We start from the raw sequence: 19,648 nt of genomic DNA, 5'->3' as shown, positions 1-19,648 counted from the left end.
TCAGGACCTGGCTGCAACCGGCCAGCACTCTGCCCCTCCTCACCCAGCCAAGAACAGCCACGGCCACTTGGCAAGTGTGCAAACTCCCTAATAGCCACATGAGAAGACAGTACTAATGATGGAGTACTGCTACAATGCTACATGGCAGTTAAGGCGAAGTTAAAACTAACTGTGTATGGAAAACAACCAAGAACAAATCTGCGTTTGCAGAATGAATTACAAAAGCAAGTCGCAGAATGATACGTGGAGAATTATAGAAGCTACACAGCCTCATTTTAAAACTTGTAAAAGACAACGGAAAGAAATGGCAAGAATCCAAGTCAATATTATTGTCCGGGTTTTATTTCCCAAGGTGGGTGATGGCACATACTTTATGTCTGAATTATTTAATAAAAGAATAAGGTAGTGCATGCATAGGGTATTCCCATCTCCTGGGTCACCACGTAGACTGGCAAGCTATATCTCAGAATAACAGACTGTTCTCAGATTGGCATTCAGTGTCCAGGCTGGAGGCATCTCAGATTCTCCTCTGCAGGGGGGCTCTGCACCACCCCACCCTACCAGAGACCACAGCCCTGAAGACACAGAGCCCATGTTCACACATGATCACTCCACCGCTGGAAAACCACAGGAACTGTCCTCATTTCATTCACCTGCCTGTGCCATTCTGTTGGACAAGTTCCTAATGCTGTAATTAGGAATGACAGATATACAAGTGTTTTAACACAAAATACCAATAGCATATTGTAGGAAATTACCCTATGGTGTATGCTCTTTAGAAACTTAGCTAAGCCCTGGTGTAGCCATGATGCTAGGTCTCAGCAGCATTTAGGAGAGTGGGTAGGTCAGCTGTTGAACTTGTTTCACAAAGCATGTATTTGCTATATTTGTAACCTTTAGTGGTTCTGCAGCCTGTATAGCCACCAGATGCCTGGAAGTCTTGCTGTCATTACAGTGTGACCCCCCACCGCCCCATCTGCCCAACACCCATCCCCCTTTCCCCAGCCTTTAGGTGCCATGTTGAGTTCATATTCTACCTCCCAAGTTGCTCAACCATTAAGGAACTGGGGGAAGGGACCCTGACTTGCTAGGGATAAACGAAGCTGAATTTCTGAGGAAGGTGCCTGCTTCCACCTGCCGGTCACTGCTGAACAGACCTTGAAGCCCTGTAACACACACACCTCGCTTTCTACTTCCTGTTTCTGAATCCAACCTTTGGTGAGCATGTAGTCTCAGGTGAGACTATTTCCCCACACATATCAGTCTGAAACTGTAACTGTCAGTACTTACCACCATTTAACTGTGTTTATTATCAGCCAGTGTGAGAAATAGACAGCAACTAATGCCCAGCCAGCACACAGAAGTGTCTGACACTTCTGTTGTGTGATTCAGACATTAGCCCTTGTTCCGGGGCACATGCACCACCCAGATGTGACACTGTCTCCACTCACAAGGGCCCCAGCTGCCTTCCATGGAGCCCTGTTAAAACACTCTCGTGTAGGACCAGCGCGATGGCTGCTCAAAAGATAGTTAATGAGGTAACATTAGTGGTATATAGACTAGCAGTGCAGATTTAACCCAACTCTCCTATTTGAGGCGGGTGTGTGGCAGAGGCTTTGATGGGATGGAATCGCAGAGGGCAGCTCCAGGACTGGTTCCATGTGGTTTCCCAGCCATGGAGGGACGTACGCTCCTGCCTCTCTGCTGCCTGGGATGGACAGGTTCCATGTGGTTTCCCAGCCATGGAGGGACGTACGCTCCTGCCTCTCTGCTGCCTGGGATGGACAGGTTCCATGTGGTTTCCCAGACATGGAGGGAAGTACGCTCCTGCCTCTCTGCTGCCTGGGATGGACAGGTTCCATGTGGTTTCCCAGACATGGAGGGACGTATGCTCCTGCTTCTGCTGCCTGGGATGGACTGGATCCAGGTGACCTCCCAGCCATGGAGGTACGTACGTTCCCTGCCTCATCACGGACTCCCTTCACATGTGCTTTGTCACTCACAGCCCTCAGCCCCTCAGCAGATGGCAGGCCAAGGAGGCTGCCTGTGTGGTTGGAGCAAACTTCTGAAACTGAAAACCAAAATAAACCTCCTTCCTTTGTAAGCTGTTTCTCTCAGGTATGTCAATTATAGCGATGGAAAGTTGCCTAGTATGGAGAGTCAACAGCCTTTCTTACATAAATAAGATGAAATGTGTTCTAAAAAATCTATGTAATCCTACAGGTTTTCAGTAAATAATCAGTTACTGAGCAGTGATTCTGATCACATCATGGTCAATTTCCATCAAATGCCATTTCCTTTCTCTGTTCCTTATCTTGTCAAACCCACCCTCCCCTCACCAACACCATTCTCTATTTTGAGTTTTTAAAATATGTATTTATTTTTATTGGAAAGTCGGATAGACAGAGAGGAGAGACAGAAAGATCTTCTGTCCACTGGTTCACTCCTCAAGTGGCCACAAGGGCCAGAGCTGCCCCCATCCAAAGCCAGGAGCTTCTTCTGGGTCTCCCATGCAAGTGCAGGGTCCCAAAGCTTTGGGCTGTCCTCTACTGCTTTCTCAGCCACAACCAAGGAGCTGGATGGGTAGTGAGGCAGCCAGGACATGAACCGGCAGCCATATGGGATCCTGGGCCTGCAAAGTTGAGGATTTAGCCACTAGACTATCACACCAGACCCTTTTCTTTTGTTTTTAATGTCTTTCTCAATGATAGTATACTATGTGAGAAGGCCTCTGCTAAGTGTTGGGACTAGGGAAGACACAAGGGGTCATTTTGGCCCTGAGTCTAATGTCTGAGCCTTCTGCAGGACTGTAAACAAAGGAATACTTCTTCCTCCAACCCAAGAAAAAGTTAGTGCAACCACAGCTACTGCCTATGAAACAATGAGCTGCGGAGCACACCTGAGCTCACATTTCAACCGCAGCCCAGAGCAGCAACGGGGAACATCATGGTGAAAAATAGATCTTGGCTTTCCCCTGGGTTGATGGCAATGTGCTTGGCAAACCCCAAAATGAACCCCACTGTTTTAACAGCAGTAGAGTGGGCCTACTGGTATTACATCCTCTGGAGAAAATTCCAGCCCTTCTCACTTTCATAGCTAACAGTTGTTACTTACTAATGAAAACATGACTGATTCTGTTCGGATCTGTTGATTCTTGCCCTCCCCCTGCCACACACACAGGCCTTTTACAAGTGGGGCTCATTTATAATGTACAATCTACATCTCTGCTTCTCTAACAGCTTTTTACAATGGTTTACAATAAAAAGAATAAATAGAAAGGTTGGATGAACTTATTATACAAAGACAAACCTTATGCCATAAATCTCCCCAAATGCATTTATTCTGAATAAATGGCCTGGGTACGTACAGAAAAAAATAAATGGTATTTTCACAGCCAGAATAGAAAGAACCAGGATCATAAATTGTGTATTAATTATAACTAATGGCCACTGTTCTTTGCATTTATCAGAATAACATCGAATGTAAGAAATCCCCTGCTTCTTATATGGGCTGCTTGCACATTCATCTTCCCGTAGGTCTGAGCAACACCTCTTACCACCAAGATTCATGGATGGCCCTTCAGGGGCCAACAGTAACTAAACCCATTGTAAAAACTAAACCCAACAACGGCTACTGCATCACCGCTGTCTTTGCAAAAAGTCTCCTCCTATGGATTAAAAAACTGTGAAAATCGATCTCCGCCCCTCCCTGCACTAGGTACAAAAGCACAGCTTTGATGTCCAATCAGCCATCCTCATCTTTCCTTAGGCTCCTCCCCCTCCACCTCTCAGGCCGCCTCCCACCCCTTCTCCCATGCAATTCCGTCCATTTCCTAAACCTGTTAGGGGACTTGAAGTGACTGATCTTCCAGCCCAGTGTTGTCTCACTTGTCTTATGATATAAACGTGTATCCCTTTCAGAACTCAGGTCACAAAGCGGCCCTCCAGATGCCCCCTGGCATGTGGAAGGCAGTCAGGTACAACCCCAATTAACCAGATGCAGAAGCGATACCATATAGTCAGGTGAAAGAAAAAAGCAAACAAAATAGATATTCAGATGCTGGAAACTGTGCAAATACTTTTTTCTTGATCGAGCACAGGTTGTTTTTGTTGTTTTCACAAAATAGCTACACTGTTATTTTTTCTTGGTTGATATAAAAGCAGTATCTACTCAGTTCACCAACCCCCAAGATCAAGCAATATAGAAATACTGAAATAGGCAGTAGATAAAAGTTCTCTTCTATCCACTCCCCCATCTACCCAGAAAGGATCACAATAAGGGCTTGGTGAAATCTTTCAAATCTCTCTTTAGAATGATAAGATGAAATTGTACCAAAGGCAGCTATTCCAAGAACTATTCTGCAGCTTGGCTTTTAACAGGCTTCTGTTGGTCACTGGCACACATGTCTTTAACTTGATTTTCAAAGACAACTGCTCTCTGCATGCCCTGCTGTACTTAGACAACATTTCAATGAGAAGTATGCATTTTTCACTAACAATTTCACAGTAGGGACTGGCATTGAGCCTAATGGCCAGAACACCCTTTGGGATGCCTCATCCCACATCCAAGTGTCCGGGCTCCATGCCTGCCTCCAGCTCTCTGCACCGGCTCCCTGCTAATGCAGACCCCGAGAGGCAACCGTGACGGCCCAAGGGTCAGGGTTCATGTCCCGCATGGGAGACCTGGGCAGAGTTCCCAGCTCCCACCCTCAGGCCAGCCTCAGGTGTCTGGGCATCTGGGGAATGAACCAGCAGATGGCAGCTCATATTCTCTCTTGCCCCTCTTGCTCTCCCACTCTTTGCACTCACTCTCTCGATGGATGTATGTATGCATGCCTGCCAATCTCAAGTAAAAGAATTTTTAAAATATCTGACAAGTTTATGTTGGGAGCACTGCACATGTGCCCTGCCCTAAGATGATGCCTGGACCCTACTTCCCTTTGGAGACAGGTTTCAGGAAGTGCCCTGTGATTGGCCCTTTACTGCTTGCCTCAGGCATGTAAGCTGATGATTGGAGGATTGAGAGATAGCCAGGGGCCTTGGGGGAGGGGTGAGGAGGTTCTCTGTGTAACGGAAATAACGGAATTAACCGACTTAACTGAAGGCTTCTGGGTAACGGATTTAACAGACAGGAGGGATATATAAGCCAGGGACTTCTGCCCAAAAGGAGGAACTGAAGGTTGGAATAAAAGCGCCTCGGACAATCTCCAGTATGTCAGGTGATTTCTTCCGCGGGACAGGAGACACCGATAAGTTTATAGGAGGAGGACTGTTGAATCTTTTGTGCACACGTGCTTAACTGTGGCTCTTTAACAGGAGCATAGGCATTTGTGTCCATTGCAGTGGATTAAGACCTGCTAGGGACGTCACCACCCCCTGCCACAGCACCGGTTCAAGTCTCAGTTATTCAGCTTCCCATTCTACTCCCTGCTAATGTGCATGGAAGGAGGACAGAAAATCAGGCTCCTAGCTTTGGTGTGGACCAGCCCCAGCTGTTGCAGCCCCTCAGAGACTGAACCAGTAGATGGAAGACCAGTCTGTCTGTCCCTTCCCTCCCTGCTCTGTTACTCTTTCCATAAGTCACACTTGAAACACAAATAAAAAGAACACATAGCCACCTCCCCGCTACATGTGAAAGACTCATGTTGTCTCCCTGGGAAAACAAGAACACAGTTGCCCCAGAGTGAGACACGAGGCTGGTCGGCATCATCACTGAAGCATTACAGTAATGAGAAACAGGAAAGGCCTTCTGCAACAGAAAAAGACAAGAGATGGAAGTCTGTTTGTGTATTGATACCCCAGGGCACAAGACCTTTCTGTCAATCTTTCGGGTAATTCTAAATCTGCTGTTTAAGGTCCACATGGACCCTCGTGCTTTCTTTACTAATGTTCGATACACGACCTTACAAAATACATAACATAATCTCACGGATAGCTTACAAATGGGCATATTTGTGACAAAATTATAAAAATGCACATTTTAGTGAATACTTACTGAGACAAAGTACACAGAGGAAAAACTTCACAAGCACAGGTGACAAAGACTTTTTATACAGAGGGAGAAAAAAAAATTGACCAGGTTTAGCTTCATGGTGCAACGGGTTAAGCCACTGCCTGCCACCATGTGATACAAGCCAACTGCTCTACTCCCAATCCAGTCCCCTACCAGTGCACGTGGGAAAGCAGTGGAAGACAGCCAAGGGCCTGGGCGCTTGCCACCTGCCTGGAAGGAGTTCCAGGCTCCTAGCCCAAGTGGTAGGCCAGCCCCAGCTACTGGGATCATTTGTGGAGTGGACCAGCAAATGGAAGCACTCACCCACACACGCTTTCTTCCCCAACAATACTCTCCTCCCTCCGAGTATTTTAATAAATTCATTAACCATAAAAAGACCATGATAAACCTAATCTTAACAAAATTAAAATATTCAAAAATCTCCACTGACAACAATGTAGTCCAGAGAATGGTAGAAAATACTGATGATAAGTCTAATAAAACATTTGTACAGAATGTATTAAAAAAAAAAAGTCCTAGGGAGATATACAGCCTAGTGGACTGGCATTACACCAAGGATGTATAAATAGCACAGGAGAAATGAAAAGATTGCTAGTCAGAGAGATGCGGAGTGAAAAAGTCTGAAAACGCCAAATCTTTGAGGATATTAAAACAAAAGGAGCTTACAACCTACAATTGAGCAACCACACTGGATAATTCTGGCCATTTCTAATAAGGTTAAATACAAGAGCACTCGAGAAAAGTCTGTGGGAAAACAAAAGACAAATCTATTTTGACATAAGATGTTTCTGAAATTCAGTTTTTTCATAACACGTGCTTTGCACAATCTCTGAAGTACTCTTACGCAGACCTGCCGAATTAATCAGGATTCCCACACCAAGGATTTGCCCACTATCAAAGAGCATGTTGTCTATGTATGGACTTCTACACAAATGTTCAGATCTTGCTTTACTCATGATCACCAGCACTTTAGCCATACCAAATCAGCAAGCAAATGAATACATGGTGTTAGAGCTACCCAATGACGATTACTCAGCAGCAAAAATGAATGCGCTATTCGGACGAGTAAACTACCTGTATGTACTCTCATCTGATAGAGACTTTTGTCCAACAGGACCCTCGGAGAATGTCCCACATCGGGGACCCCGGGATGGCTGGGAGGCCCCACAGATATAGGACAGTAAAAAGAATGTCAAAACAATGATCTCACCCACTTTCCTCTAGCCCTTGACCCTAATCAAATATGTAAACATTATCAAAAATAAAATTTACATAATTAAAGTTCTATCCAAAACATTCATGCAAAAATTTTTCCCATTTTTATTATTACTTTTTTTATGATACAGTTTCATAGGCTCTGGGATTTCCCATACCTCCTCCCCAAATTCCTTCCCAACACATACACAGTGATTTCCCCTGTATTATTACAATACTATAGTTCTTCATAAGCAGCCATTAGTCCATCATTGTGGGCATGGACAGTGGCAGAGAGTCCAGCATTCTATTGTCAAGATATACTTAACAGTTTCACTGGGAGTCCATCTTTGATCTGGAAGTAGAGATGCATACTGCATTGTATCCTCACATCTGGATATGATAGTCTCCATTACAGTCATTATACATCCTCTTAAGTGAAAATACACAAAACAAAATCAACAGGAAGAGAAGTAGATTTACAATGCTATGAAGTTAAATAGCACACTACTGACTAATGTGTCGTTGAAGAAATGAAAAAGAAAATTAAGAACCTTCTTGAAGAAACTGATGCCACTGTATGACCTATGAGTCAGTGAAGAATGAGAAAAAAACTTTTTGAAAAACTGAAAATAAAAACAGAAACATCAAAATCCATGAGATACGGTTTCTGTTGATATTTGTTGGAGAGATATGTCTCCTGTAGGCAACAGACGGATGTGTTTTGTTTTATAATCCAGTCTACTAATCTATGGCCTTTGATGGATTAAGTCATCAATATGAACAGCTGGTAACTTGGCCTTGTCATTTCAGCAACGGGTAGTTCATTGTTGGATTTAGTCTTCTGTTGTTATTCTATTGGGATGTTCTTAACCTTTTCACTGTCAAGAGAACATCTTTAAGTATCATTTGTAGGGCAGGTTTGGAAGAGGCATATTTTTTTATTATTATTGATTTATTTTTTCTTTTTCCATATAGACTGGGATTCCCTCCCCCAAACTCCCACCCCCCCGACAGATTTTCCCCATTTTACTACAATGGTATAGTCCTTCATAAGGAATCATAATTCCATCAGTCTCTTATTCAAGCATACCCCAACATTTCTGGTACAGACAATGTCAGACAGTCCAGCATCCCATTGTCTACATATGTCCAACAGTTTCATTGGGAATCCTTCTTTCATCTGGAAGCAGGGATGCGTGTTCCATTACACCCCCACATCTGTATATGATAGACCCCAGTACTCCATCACTATACATTTCCATAACTGAGAAGCCATGAAACAAGGTCAACCACTGGTATGTGTTAAAACAACAGCCGCAACAACAAACAACATCAACAACAAATTACAGCTCCATGAAAAAACATGCCACTGAGTAACCAACACATGGGTGACAAAAAGGAAACAAAAGTCTCTTGGGAAAAATGATGCCACTGTGTAATTCATGAGCCAGCAAAGAATTTGACAAGAGAAAAAGAAAGTATTTGGAATAAATAAAACTGAAATAAAAAAACATTAAAACACATGGGACGCAGCCAAAAACAACAACAACAACAAAACAGTATGGATCAGATTATTGAAGTTACAGTTTCCGTGCTGGCTTCCTTATATGAGAGAACATATGGTATTTGTTCTTTTGTGATTGGGTCATTTCACTGAGCATAATGGTCTTTAGCTGGGACCACCTGGTTGCAAATAGTATAATTTAACTTGTCTTAATAGCTAAATAATATTCCATGGAGGAGATGTACCAGTTTCTTTAACCACTCTTCTTTGGACGCACATCTACATTGTTTCCATGTCTTTGCTATTGTGGATTGTGTTGCTGCAAATATAGCATTATAGATCCCCTTCTCATATGCAGACTTTATTTCTATTGGGTATATTCCTAGGAGCAGGATAGCTGGGTCATATGGCAGATTTATGTGCAATTCTCCAAGCACTCTCCATACTGATTTCCACAGTGGTTGTGTTAGCCTACACCCCCACCAGCAGTGAAGGAGGGTAACTTTCTCTCCACAGCCATGCCAGCAGGTGTTGTTAGTTGAGTTCCTTTTTTTTTTAAAGATTTATTTTATTTTTATTACAAAGTCAGATATACTGAGAGGAGGAGAGAGAGAGAGGAAGTGGAGCTGCCGGGATTAGAACCAGCAGCCGTATGGGATCAAGGCGAGGACCTTAGCCACTAGGCCATGCTGCCGAGCCCAATTAGTTGAGTTCTGAATGTAGATGGAAGAGGCATATTCTTTTAGCTTTTCTTTACTGTGGAAGAATTTTATTTCATTTTTAAAGACAAAGGAAAGCTTTGCTGGGTACGTTGTTCGGGGCTGGCAATTTTTTTCCTTTTAAAATCTGGAATATGCTGCTCCATTCTCTTCTGACTTGTAGAGTTTCCTGTGACAGATCAGCTGTGAGTCTGACTGGGACTCCTATATATGTCAATTTCTTTCAGAGTGTCTCAGGATCTTTTCCCTGTGTTTAACTGAAGCTAGTTTGAGCATCATGCGTTGTGGTGAAGCTCACTTTTGGTTAACCCTGTTGGGAGTTCTGTGCCCCCCTCCTGGATGCTATATTCTGTTTTCCAATTCTTTCTCCAGATTAGGGAAGTTTTCATTTATTATTTCCTTAAATACATTTTTAAACCCAGCTTCTGGAACTCCCATATAAGTCTTATATTTAGCCTTTTAATAGTATCTCTTAATTCTTCAGTACTTTGAAATTCACCCAGCTCTGTTTTCAGCTTTTTGATTGTTTCCCCATGATGGCAAGAAATATCTTCCAGATCTGAGATTCTTTCTTCTGTCCCATTCATTCTATTATGGAGACTTTACACCGAATTTTTAATTTGCTCCATTGCATCCTTCGTTTCTAATATTTCTGCTTGATTTTGTTTCAACGTTGCTATTTCCTGTGTGACATATTCCTTAAATTCCTTGAACTCATTGTGGATAGGAAGCTTGATAATGAGTTTTCTGAATTTTGTGTCCCCCATTTGCTCAATGTATTCCTCAGTGAACTCTGAGGTGGACAAAGACTTTTGCTCCTTTGCAGGGGAGTCTTAAGTAATATAATTGTGCCTTTGACTCCTCTTTTGCTCTTGGTCATTGAACTTCTGGTTAGAAGGGTCTTCTCCTTGGGGCAGGTTTCTAACCTCTGTCACCCACAGGTCTACAGCTCGATTTTACTTATTGCAGTTGGTACACAGTCTTTGTTTGCAGTCACTTGTGCCACTCCCTGCAGCAAGTTTCAGCTCTGGGCTCTTGTGTTAGACTTCCAGCATGGTCTCCATAGCCCCAGCTCCTGGCTCACCACTCTCTACTCCCTGTGATCCTATGCTGTGGCTGCACTGTTGTCTGTACAACCCTTTTCCCACTTCCAGCTTGAGCAGTTCCCAGGATTAGGGAGATATCAGGTATCCTAAATAACTAGGTTGTTGGTGATGCTGATCTTGCCAGAACCTGTTAGCTGTTAATCTGAGGCCCTCCCAGAACTATTTTGACCTGTAGGATGCCAAAGTCAGTTTTATTTTCCCTGTGGGGGCAGTACAATGCACTGAGCTCAGTGAGTTCACTCCCAGCTCAGCACATGCGCAGTTCACTGTTGTCCCTCCAGTCTCATAGCCTTTGTCACAATGTACAAAATGGTGCCTGATGTGCCAATGGTGGAATTTTGGATTGGCTGGCCATCAGGTCTGGGGGCTACCCGGACCTATTTTGGATGAAACTTGTAGGATGTCATGTCCGTGCAATGCACTGAGCCAGAAATGAGTTGGCTTCCAACTTACTACATGCACAGTCCCGTCCCACAACCTTTGCCTCCCTACACAAAATGGCACCCGATATGGTTCTGGTGAGGATCTGGGCTGTGAAACCCACCATGCTCCTACACCACCTGTCTGGGCTCTAATGCACTCTCTCTGCTCCTGGTTGAATCAAATCAGCAGGACAGGCAGCTCTTTTGGTTTACCTGCTGAGCTCCTGATAAGCTCCCCTTCCAACCTGGATGCTGCTGCAGTTCTGGCCACTGGTGCAATTCAGATCATCACTCACTGACTGCCACTGGGGTATCAGTCACTGCAACACCATACTGTTGTCTCCGCTGCTTTCCCATGTCTGCCAGTCTCCAGGTGCCCCTCTGCTGCTGGCCTGTCCTCTATTTCCTAGAATGTGCCCTCTCTGCTTCACCCTGGCTAATGATTTTCCATCTGTTTAAATGTGTCCTTACCCTATTCTGCCATCTTGATTCTTTTATACAAAAAAATTCTTAGAACAAGACCCATTTAAGAAACTAATATTTGAATATTCCTCACCAAGGAAGATATACAGATGACAAACATGTGAAAGAAACATCCACACCAGCATACATCACTAGGGAAGTAAAAATGAAGGGAGAATACCACTGCACCCTATTGCTATAGATAACAGCCTGACCAAATGCTGTTTAAAAACTGATATTCACATGACATTATCGAAACAAGCCAAAGGATCAGTAGTTGCCAATGGGATCAGTGGAGGAAGAGGGATTGAACTGCTTGCTGAGGCAGAGGGATTTTTATAAAGGTGATAAAACTAGTCTTTAGGATATGAAACAGTGGGTGCATGACACAGCACTGCCCTGAACAGGACTGGAGAGCAAGAAAGAAGGAAGCACAATGCAAACCAGGTTTAAAGAATCCTCAAGAAGGTTGGAGAATCCCAAGGGAGGATGCAGAAAATGGAACGAAACAATGCATCTATGTCACCAATGCATGAAACAGCCTCACTAGAGTACAGTCTCTCAGAACAAGGCCAAGCAAGCTGGACACGAGCACTCCGACCCTGCAGTGCTGCGGATGATCACTCTGGCGCTGCAGTGTGTGTAAAACGAAGTGAGCAGTTAAGCAAATGAATGGCAGACAGTGGGAGCCAGATTCCTCACTGCTGGAGTGGAAAAACAAGAGAAGGCCAGAACAACCCATGAGTCTGAACTCACGTTTAGCATCACTGGCATCTACAGATATTTCCAGACACACACAGGTGCACAGCTACACCCTCAGGGGTTTCCTTGCTTGGTCAGCTGAGAGGGCCCATAAACAATGATGTCCCAGAAGCAAGAAACACGTATAAATGACAAATCTTGGATTTTAGTATCATTGCTCAACTTAAGAAACTAGGGTTTTGTGGAGCAAAGGTCAATTCTTTTAAGAATTTTTTTTAATTTTAAGGATTATTTTTATTGACTAGACAAATTTACAGACAGAAGAAGATAGAGAAAGATCTTCCATCCACCAGTTCACTCCCAAAGTGGCTGCAACAGCCAGAGCTGAGCCAATCCGAAGCCAGGACATTGTTCTGGGTCTCCCACGCGGGTGCAGGGTCCCAAGACTTTGGGCCGTCCTCAACTGCTTTCCCAGGCCACAAGCAGGGATACCAATGTGAAATGGTGCAGCCAGAATATGAACCAATACCCATATGGGATCCTGGGGCTTGGAGGGAGAAGATTAGATAACTGAGTCATCATACCAAGCCCTAAAAGGCCAATTGTTGAACTACAGCAGGAAATAACACAAAACTAACATGGAACCTCTTTTAAGTATCAAAAGTTCATGCCAACAACTGGGGCTGGCATTCTGGCATAGTCATTAAAATCAACACTTTCAACACCAGCATCCCACAGGGTGCCAGTGTATAGCCTGGCTGCTCCATTTCTTATCTAGCTCTTGCTAACAGCCTGGAAAATACAAGATGGACCAAGTGTTTGCTGATCCGTGTTGGAGACCTGGCTGAAATACCTGGCTGAAGCTGGCCCAGCCTTGGCTATCGCAGCTATTTGAGGAGCAAGTGAAAGTGAGCAGATAGAAGCGCACTCTCTCTGTAACTCCACCTTTTAAAAGTTAATGTTGGGGGCCCAGCACGGTGGCCTAGTGGCTAAAGTCCTCACCTTGAACGTGCCAGGATCCCATACAGGCGCCAGTTCTAATCCTGACAGTGTTGCTTCCCATCCAGCTCCCTGCTTGTGGCCTGGGAAAGCAGTCGAGGATGACCCAAAGCCGTGGGACCCTGCACCTGTGTGGGAGACCTGGAAGAAGTTCCTGGCTCCTGGCTTTGGATCGGCTCAGCACCAGCCGTGTAGTCACATGGGGGTAAATCATAGGATGGAGGATCTTCCTCCATCTCTCCTCCTCTCTGTATATCTGACTTTACAGCAAACAAATCAAAAATAAATAAATAAATAAATAAATAAGGTAACATTGGGTTGGTGCAGTAGTCCAGTGGCTAAAGTCCTTGCCTTGCACGTGCTGGGGTCCCATACGGATGCTAATTCTAATCCCAGCAGACCCACTTCCCATCCAGCTCCCAGCTAGGGAAGGTGGTCAAGGATAGCCCAAAGCCTTAGGACCCTGAAGCCCGTGTGGGAGACCCAGAGAAGACTCCTGGCTCCTGGCTTCAGATTGGCTCAGTTCCAGCCATTGCAGCCACTTGGACAGTGAATCATTGGATGGAGGATCTTCCTCTCTCTCTCTCCTCCTCTCTGTATATCTGACTTTAACTTTTTAAAAAAGATTTATTCTATTTTTATTGTAATGTTAACATTCTTAAACATTCCCACTATCTACTATGCTGACTATAAGGGGAACTGCCAGCGAGAATAATGGAAAGCTTGAAAAACTCCCTTCGGCCAAAGCTAAATGTGAGAACTTCAAATAACAGTACTAAATTACAACTGAAAGTAGGAAAAAGAACTCATGGGCCTGTGGGGACATAAGGAAATGTGGGACAAGTGATCGACCTGAGTGCAGTGAACCTGATGGGCACAGCTGAGCATGGCCTCAGCTGAGGGCCACGTGGTGGCAGGGCCTCGGCTGATGGGTGAAGATGTCATTTTTACCTCTACGTTCTTCCTCCCAAAACCTGCCCCATCAGCCGATCATTCATCTACACAGCACTTGACCAGCACCGCTCAAGACTGTCAAAATCATCCAAAACAGGACGAACCTGAGAAATCATCACAAACAAGAATAAGTTCAGAACACATGGCAATTAACTCAAAGTTGAACTCTGGGTGGGCTCCAGGAACATAAAAAATGGGTAAGGAAATCAGAATACTGTATGGAATTCCATGAACTCATCAATACCTGTGCTTTATTGTAACAAACACACTAGGTCCATGTCTGCTGTGACTAACAGGAGACATCAGATACAGGTTCTGCACTCTCCATGGACTATGCTTGCAATTTGCTCATAACTGAAAATAAAACAAGTTTTAAGAATCACTAACATGGGGGCCAGCATTTTTACACTATCAACTGATGAATCTTCCACTTACAAGTACCAGCATCCCATATTGGCACCAGTTTGTGTCCTGGCTATTCCACTTCCCATCTGGCTCTCTGTTTAAGGCCTGAAAAGCAGTGGAAGATGGTCCAAAGCCTTGGGACACTGCATGCACATGGGAGACAAACACAAACCTCCTGGCTTCTGGTTTCAGATCAGCTTGACTCTGGTCATTGTGGCCATTTGGGGAGTGAACCAGTTGAAAGATCTTTCTCCCTCCATCTCTCCTCCTCTTTGTAAAAGAAAAAAAAATCTACCTTTCCAACAAAAATAAGTAGATCTTTTAAAACAAAGAATCACTACTACACAGAGAATCAGTATAACCAATAGCGAGGAGAAAATGAATCCAAATACTATATCAACGACACAATCAATGAGTTACGCTACTGCAAGTATGCCCTATAGGGTGAGGAAGAAACGTTGGGAGGCATTAGAAATCCTTTAACTAAGGTTTAAGCAGTATTGGTCTACTGGTTAGGTCACAGGTTGAGATTTCTGCATCCCATACTGGAATACCTGGATTTAATCAACATTTAGCTTCAGGTCTCAAACCCAGCTTTGTGTTATGCAGATCGTGGGCCCCCAGTAGTTGAATCCCCAGCACCCGTGCTCAAGGTCTGAACTGAACTCCTGGTTCGCGGCTTCAGCCCCAGCCTGGCCCAGCCCTGGTGCCGTGTGCATTCAGGAAGTGAACAAGAGAAATGGAGTCCTCTTTGTGTTTGACTCTCCAATTACTTTTAAATTTAAAAAACAATACTTAAATGGAATGCTTATGAATGAAAAACATACTGAATGGAGCTAACAGATCAAATATAGCAGAGAAACAGATCAGTGACTTAGAGGCACAGCAGTAAGGACTGCTGAACAGAGGCAAAGAAGACCGAGAATGAATGAGAGAATCCCGACGAACTCCAGGCAAGGATCCGGCAGCATGGCATACAAGCAACTGCAGGCCAAGAACCTGAGAAGAAAGCCATTTAAACAACAACGGCCAGAATCCCCCAGATCTTAGGCAAAGCCCAAGTCCACAAAGCTAAGAGCTCTGATAACCACAAGCAGAACGAAGTTGAAGCTATACAAAGCAGCAGTGGAGATTTCATGGAGAAAGCAGCTTAACCAGGAGGCGGTCACAGAAAAGCTTGCTCCAGCAGACATCTCAGAAACCCAGACACACTGGCACCCCTGGGGCCACGTGTCAACCTGAATCCCGCAGCTGGACATCATCGTCAAGGTTGCTTTAGGGACACAGAAGCTGGGAGGACTCACCCCCAGCTCGCCTGGGCTACACAACTGTGGTAGTTAGTCTCTCGGGCAAAAAGACATCACACAGGAGGCAAAACTGGAACTTTAGGAGGGAGTGAAGGGCTCTGGAAGAGATGTGAGTGAAAATCAAATGTCTCCTGCTTAAAGCGCACACCTGCACTGAGGTCAGCAGACTCTACAGAAACGAAGTGCCTAACCGCACCCAAGGACAGCAGGCGGCAGGGCATGGTTGCAGCAGGGATCCGCAAAACATTCATGGAACCCTGCAGCCTGCCATTTCTTCTATCAAAATCAGCTTACCTTTTCATTCAATTTCCTTGCAAACCTCTTCGAAGCGCATGTATCTGTGCTATATTTTCTGCAAAGTGTTGTGGGCTAAAGTGCAAAATCCCTGTATCTGCCTCTCCAATGTGTTTTTAATTAGAAATAAAGCAAGTCCCAACTTAATTGGAAGTAGAATCATACTGAAAGTAACAACTGTTCATGCTTAGAACAGACCTGCCTGGCTGCTCCTGCCATCCCGATACGCAGACTTGCAGCACAGAGGAGTGTCCAAGCCAGCGTATTTCCTGTACAATCCTGAGGAAAGCTGTTGATGCTTTCCTGCCTCCCTTGGAATCCCTCTCAAACCTGAGCTTCATCCTGGCTGTGCCAACCTGCCCAGCAAAATGCCATCCAGATGCTGGCCTGGGCTTCCAGACACTCTTCACTGGGGAAGACAGACCCCTGCCAGCCAGACCACAATTTGGCCAAATTCTTCATCACCATGCTCCTCCTGATTCTCATTATAAAATGGGAATCGATACTAACATGAACTTACATATGGCATTCCCTACCATAGCCAGGGCAATTAATTAGTTGTAGTTCAAATGACAAGAAAACTTCCAAATGCAAATGCTTCCGACTGTCTGCAGGCTTGGTAAATTCTGGCCTGCCCACCTCCGAGCTCACTGCCGAGGACACAGATTCTTTCATGCTGGGGTGGAACTTGGTCTGACTGGAAGATAATTAGAGCATACAACTGAGTTCATAGTAAAATAGCATGTCTTAAAGATTTACTTATTTTTATTGGAAAGTCAGATATACAGAGGAGAGACAGAGAGCAAGATCTTCCATCCATTGATTCACTCCCCAAGTAGCCTCAACAGCTGGAGCTGAGCTGATCTGAAGCCAGGAGCCCAGAGCCTCTTCTGGGTCTCCCACATGGGTGCAGGGTCCCAAGGCTTTGGACCATCTTCAACTGCTTTCCCAGGCCACAAGCAGGGAGCTGGATGGGAAGTGGGGCTACCAGGATTAGAACCGGTGCCCATATGGGATCCTGGTAAGTGCAAGGCAAGGATTTTAGCCACTAGGCTACTGCACCAGGTCCTAAAATACCATTTTTAAAAATCATGCTCCCCCAGAATAAACAGAGGCAAGCAAAAAAAATCATGCAGATCAAAATTAAGTATTACAACTGTTTCAGAGATTTGTCAAATAAAGTCACTGACCCACACAGACACAATCCAAGACGATTTCTGCTAATGCTACCATTTTAGACAGTTGTTTCTAAACTTTTACTGAAGTAAACGCTCAAGTAACTCATTTTTTTTTTAATTAAAAATCCAATTTTCCCAATACTGGGGAAAATCCATGAACTATTGAAAGTTGTCTTGGCATCTCAAGCTTTCCATTTCATGTTCATTCTCTTCTATGAAAGTAATTTTCTGGTTCTCGCAGCTACATCATCATGACGGCAACATCCGAGCAGTAATGTTGGGTGGATGTGACTCTCTCCTGCATGCGGGCTCACAGCAGTCCAGCAGAAAGACCGACTCGTGTTACAGAGGACACCCAAGTACCCTGAGGAGCGAGGTGACCCAGTCAGGACCTGTCTGCTTCCCAACTCCTGTACCACCAAGCCATGCCAGACCTGGAGCCTGGCTTTCCATGGAACGGGATAACACAGCTGAGCAACAAGGCCTTCGGGCCCCACTTGTCTCCATGGGACTTGGGGCTCAGAGAAAAGCCGCTCATTTCCCAGAGCTCAGAATTGAGCTTGCTGCTTTAAAAAATGCCTTGCTGTTTCCTTGCACTGTTATTCATTCTCTAAAAATATTTACCTCTAAGATGTCTGAATGGAATTGGTCAAGTAGAAAGCCAAGTCTGACGCACTGTCCACGCTAGCTGAAGCTGCCCCGGGCAGCTGGGCACTTCCAGGGAACTGGGACAGCCACTAAAATGCTCAGGCAGTCCTTCAAGCCAGAGCCTAGGCTTCCCACGCCTCCTCCCAAAACAGGGCGCCCTGACTGCGGCCAAACACAAAGCACTTGGTAGAAAAGCAGGGTCTCAGGGTTGTCCCCCACACCTGATGCCAGGGCTGGGAATCCCACACATCCACACAACCTGGGGATGGCCGATGCAGGCTCAAGGCTAAGAACCAGCACAGAGACAGAGCTACACAGTGCCCCCGGCCTCTGCAGGGCAACAGGAGAAACTTCTCCCGATCCGAGGGGGCCGAGAAGCCCCCTTCCCCCTCCACAGTCACCCTCCCAACCTTCCAAGAGTCCCCGTGTCAGGCTCCTCCTCAACACGTGTGAGCATCTGCCCTGAGGCGCCACAGCAGGGAGGACTCCGCCACGTCCACTCAGAAGGGACAAGCAAGCCAAGGGCCTCATGCAGGGAGGGCGGGCAGCTCAGAGGCCGAGGGACACTTCCAGCAAGCTGCCCAAAGAGGGTGAGCCAGAAATGTTCCAGGAACAAAAGGAACATTCTGGAGTCCAGAGTCCCTCAAACCTACCTCTGTCTCCTCACTCAGACACACTCACGGGCGCGCGCAAACACACACACACACAGAGGAGATCCTCTTTCTGGTCAGAATTCAGCAGTCTTTCCTCTGAACTTCCGCCCCCAGCAGCTGCGGTGGGACATGGACCTCACACTCTGAGGTCACCGACTTGGAGTGTGCGTCCACAGTTTTCAGAGCCCTCACAAAGCTGAGCAGCCATTCCGCAGCGTTTCACCAGAAGCTGTGAGTGTACTTAAAGCTCTTGGGCAAGAGAGGGCCTTTCCAAGGAGGACTGGCGGCCAGCGGGCCAGCCCTCCAACCTCCAGCGACACAGATGCCCCACGACCCAACACTCATTTGCACGAGGCCCTGTCCATGCCCAGATGCCAGCCACGTTTTCCTGAAAAGAACTAACGACGGGTTGCCCCCTGGCCAGGGACACCTGCTGTGGACCACTGGCCTCATCAGGTGACAGCTTGGACAAAGCCAGGGAGGAAGCCGGAGGTGCAGCTGCCCTGGCCACAGGAATCTCTTTCCCCAGAGGAGCTCTGTCACAGGAAGGATTCTCATCCGGCAGACCCCAGCCCCGGGCCAAGATGCCTCGCCCACACACGGCATCTGGGGCAACGTGAGCAGAGGAGGGTAAAGGAATGGGTGGCTGGTGGACAGAGACCTGGGAAACATCACGGGCCCCATCAACACTGTCTGAACCGCCCCCCCGCCCCCTGCTTACTGGCCGCATGAGGAGTTCCGTCAATGCTGAAACTAGACAGAGCAGGACCTCCAATGCCAGCGAAGCCCCATCTTCAGGGTCGCTCACTGCCCTTCGCAGGCTACTGGGGACCTGTATATTGATGTTGTCAGACGTTTTGATGAAGCTTGCAAAGTCCCAAGTGTGGCCATCAGGAAACCTCTGGTCTTCTGGTATCCTCTGTCCACTAATCTGGGTCTCTGGGGATAGCGAAGGCGCTGGTATTTCTGGAATCGACTAGGGCAGAGCTAGACACATAGTGGGTTTGGTGGGCAGGGCACGCTCACACAGCTAGCAGTCCCTTCCCTACGTGGCTGAGTCACCACAGGGGCGGGGCACGTGTCAGT

At 45.9% G+C, this 19,648-nt stretch overlaps 1 protein-coding gene across 2 annotated transcripts in view; it reads right to left on the bottom strand.

The window, feature by feature from the left end:
* FANK1 (fibronectin type III and ankyrin repeat domains 1) overlaps positions 1–19,648 on the bottom strand; it is a 96,889-nt gene that overhangs the window by 30,694 nt on the left and 46,547 nt on the right. The window lies entirely within an intron of this gene.

The sequence above is a fragment of the Ochotona princeps genome, chromosome 13 (genome assembly GCF_030435755.1).
Source record: "Ochotona princeps isolate mOchPri1 chromosome 13, mOchPri1.hap1, whole genome shotgun sequence".
Classification (NCBI taxonomy): domain Eukaryota; kingdom Metazoa; phylum Chordata; class Mammalia; order Lagomorpha; family Ochotonidae; genus Ochotona; species Ochotona princeps.
Note: the sequence above shows the minus strand (reverse complement) of the source record. Positions and strands in the feature narration are given on the sequence as shown.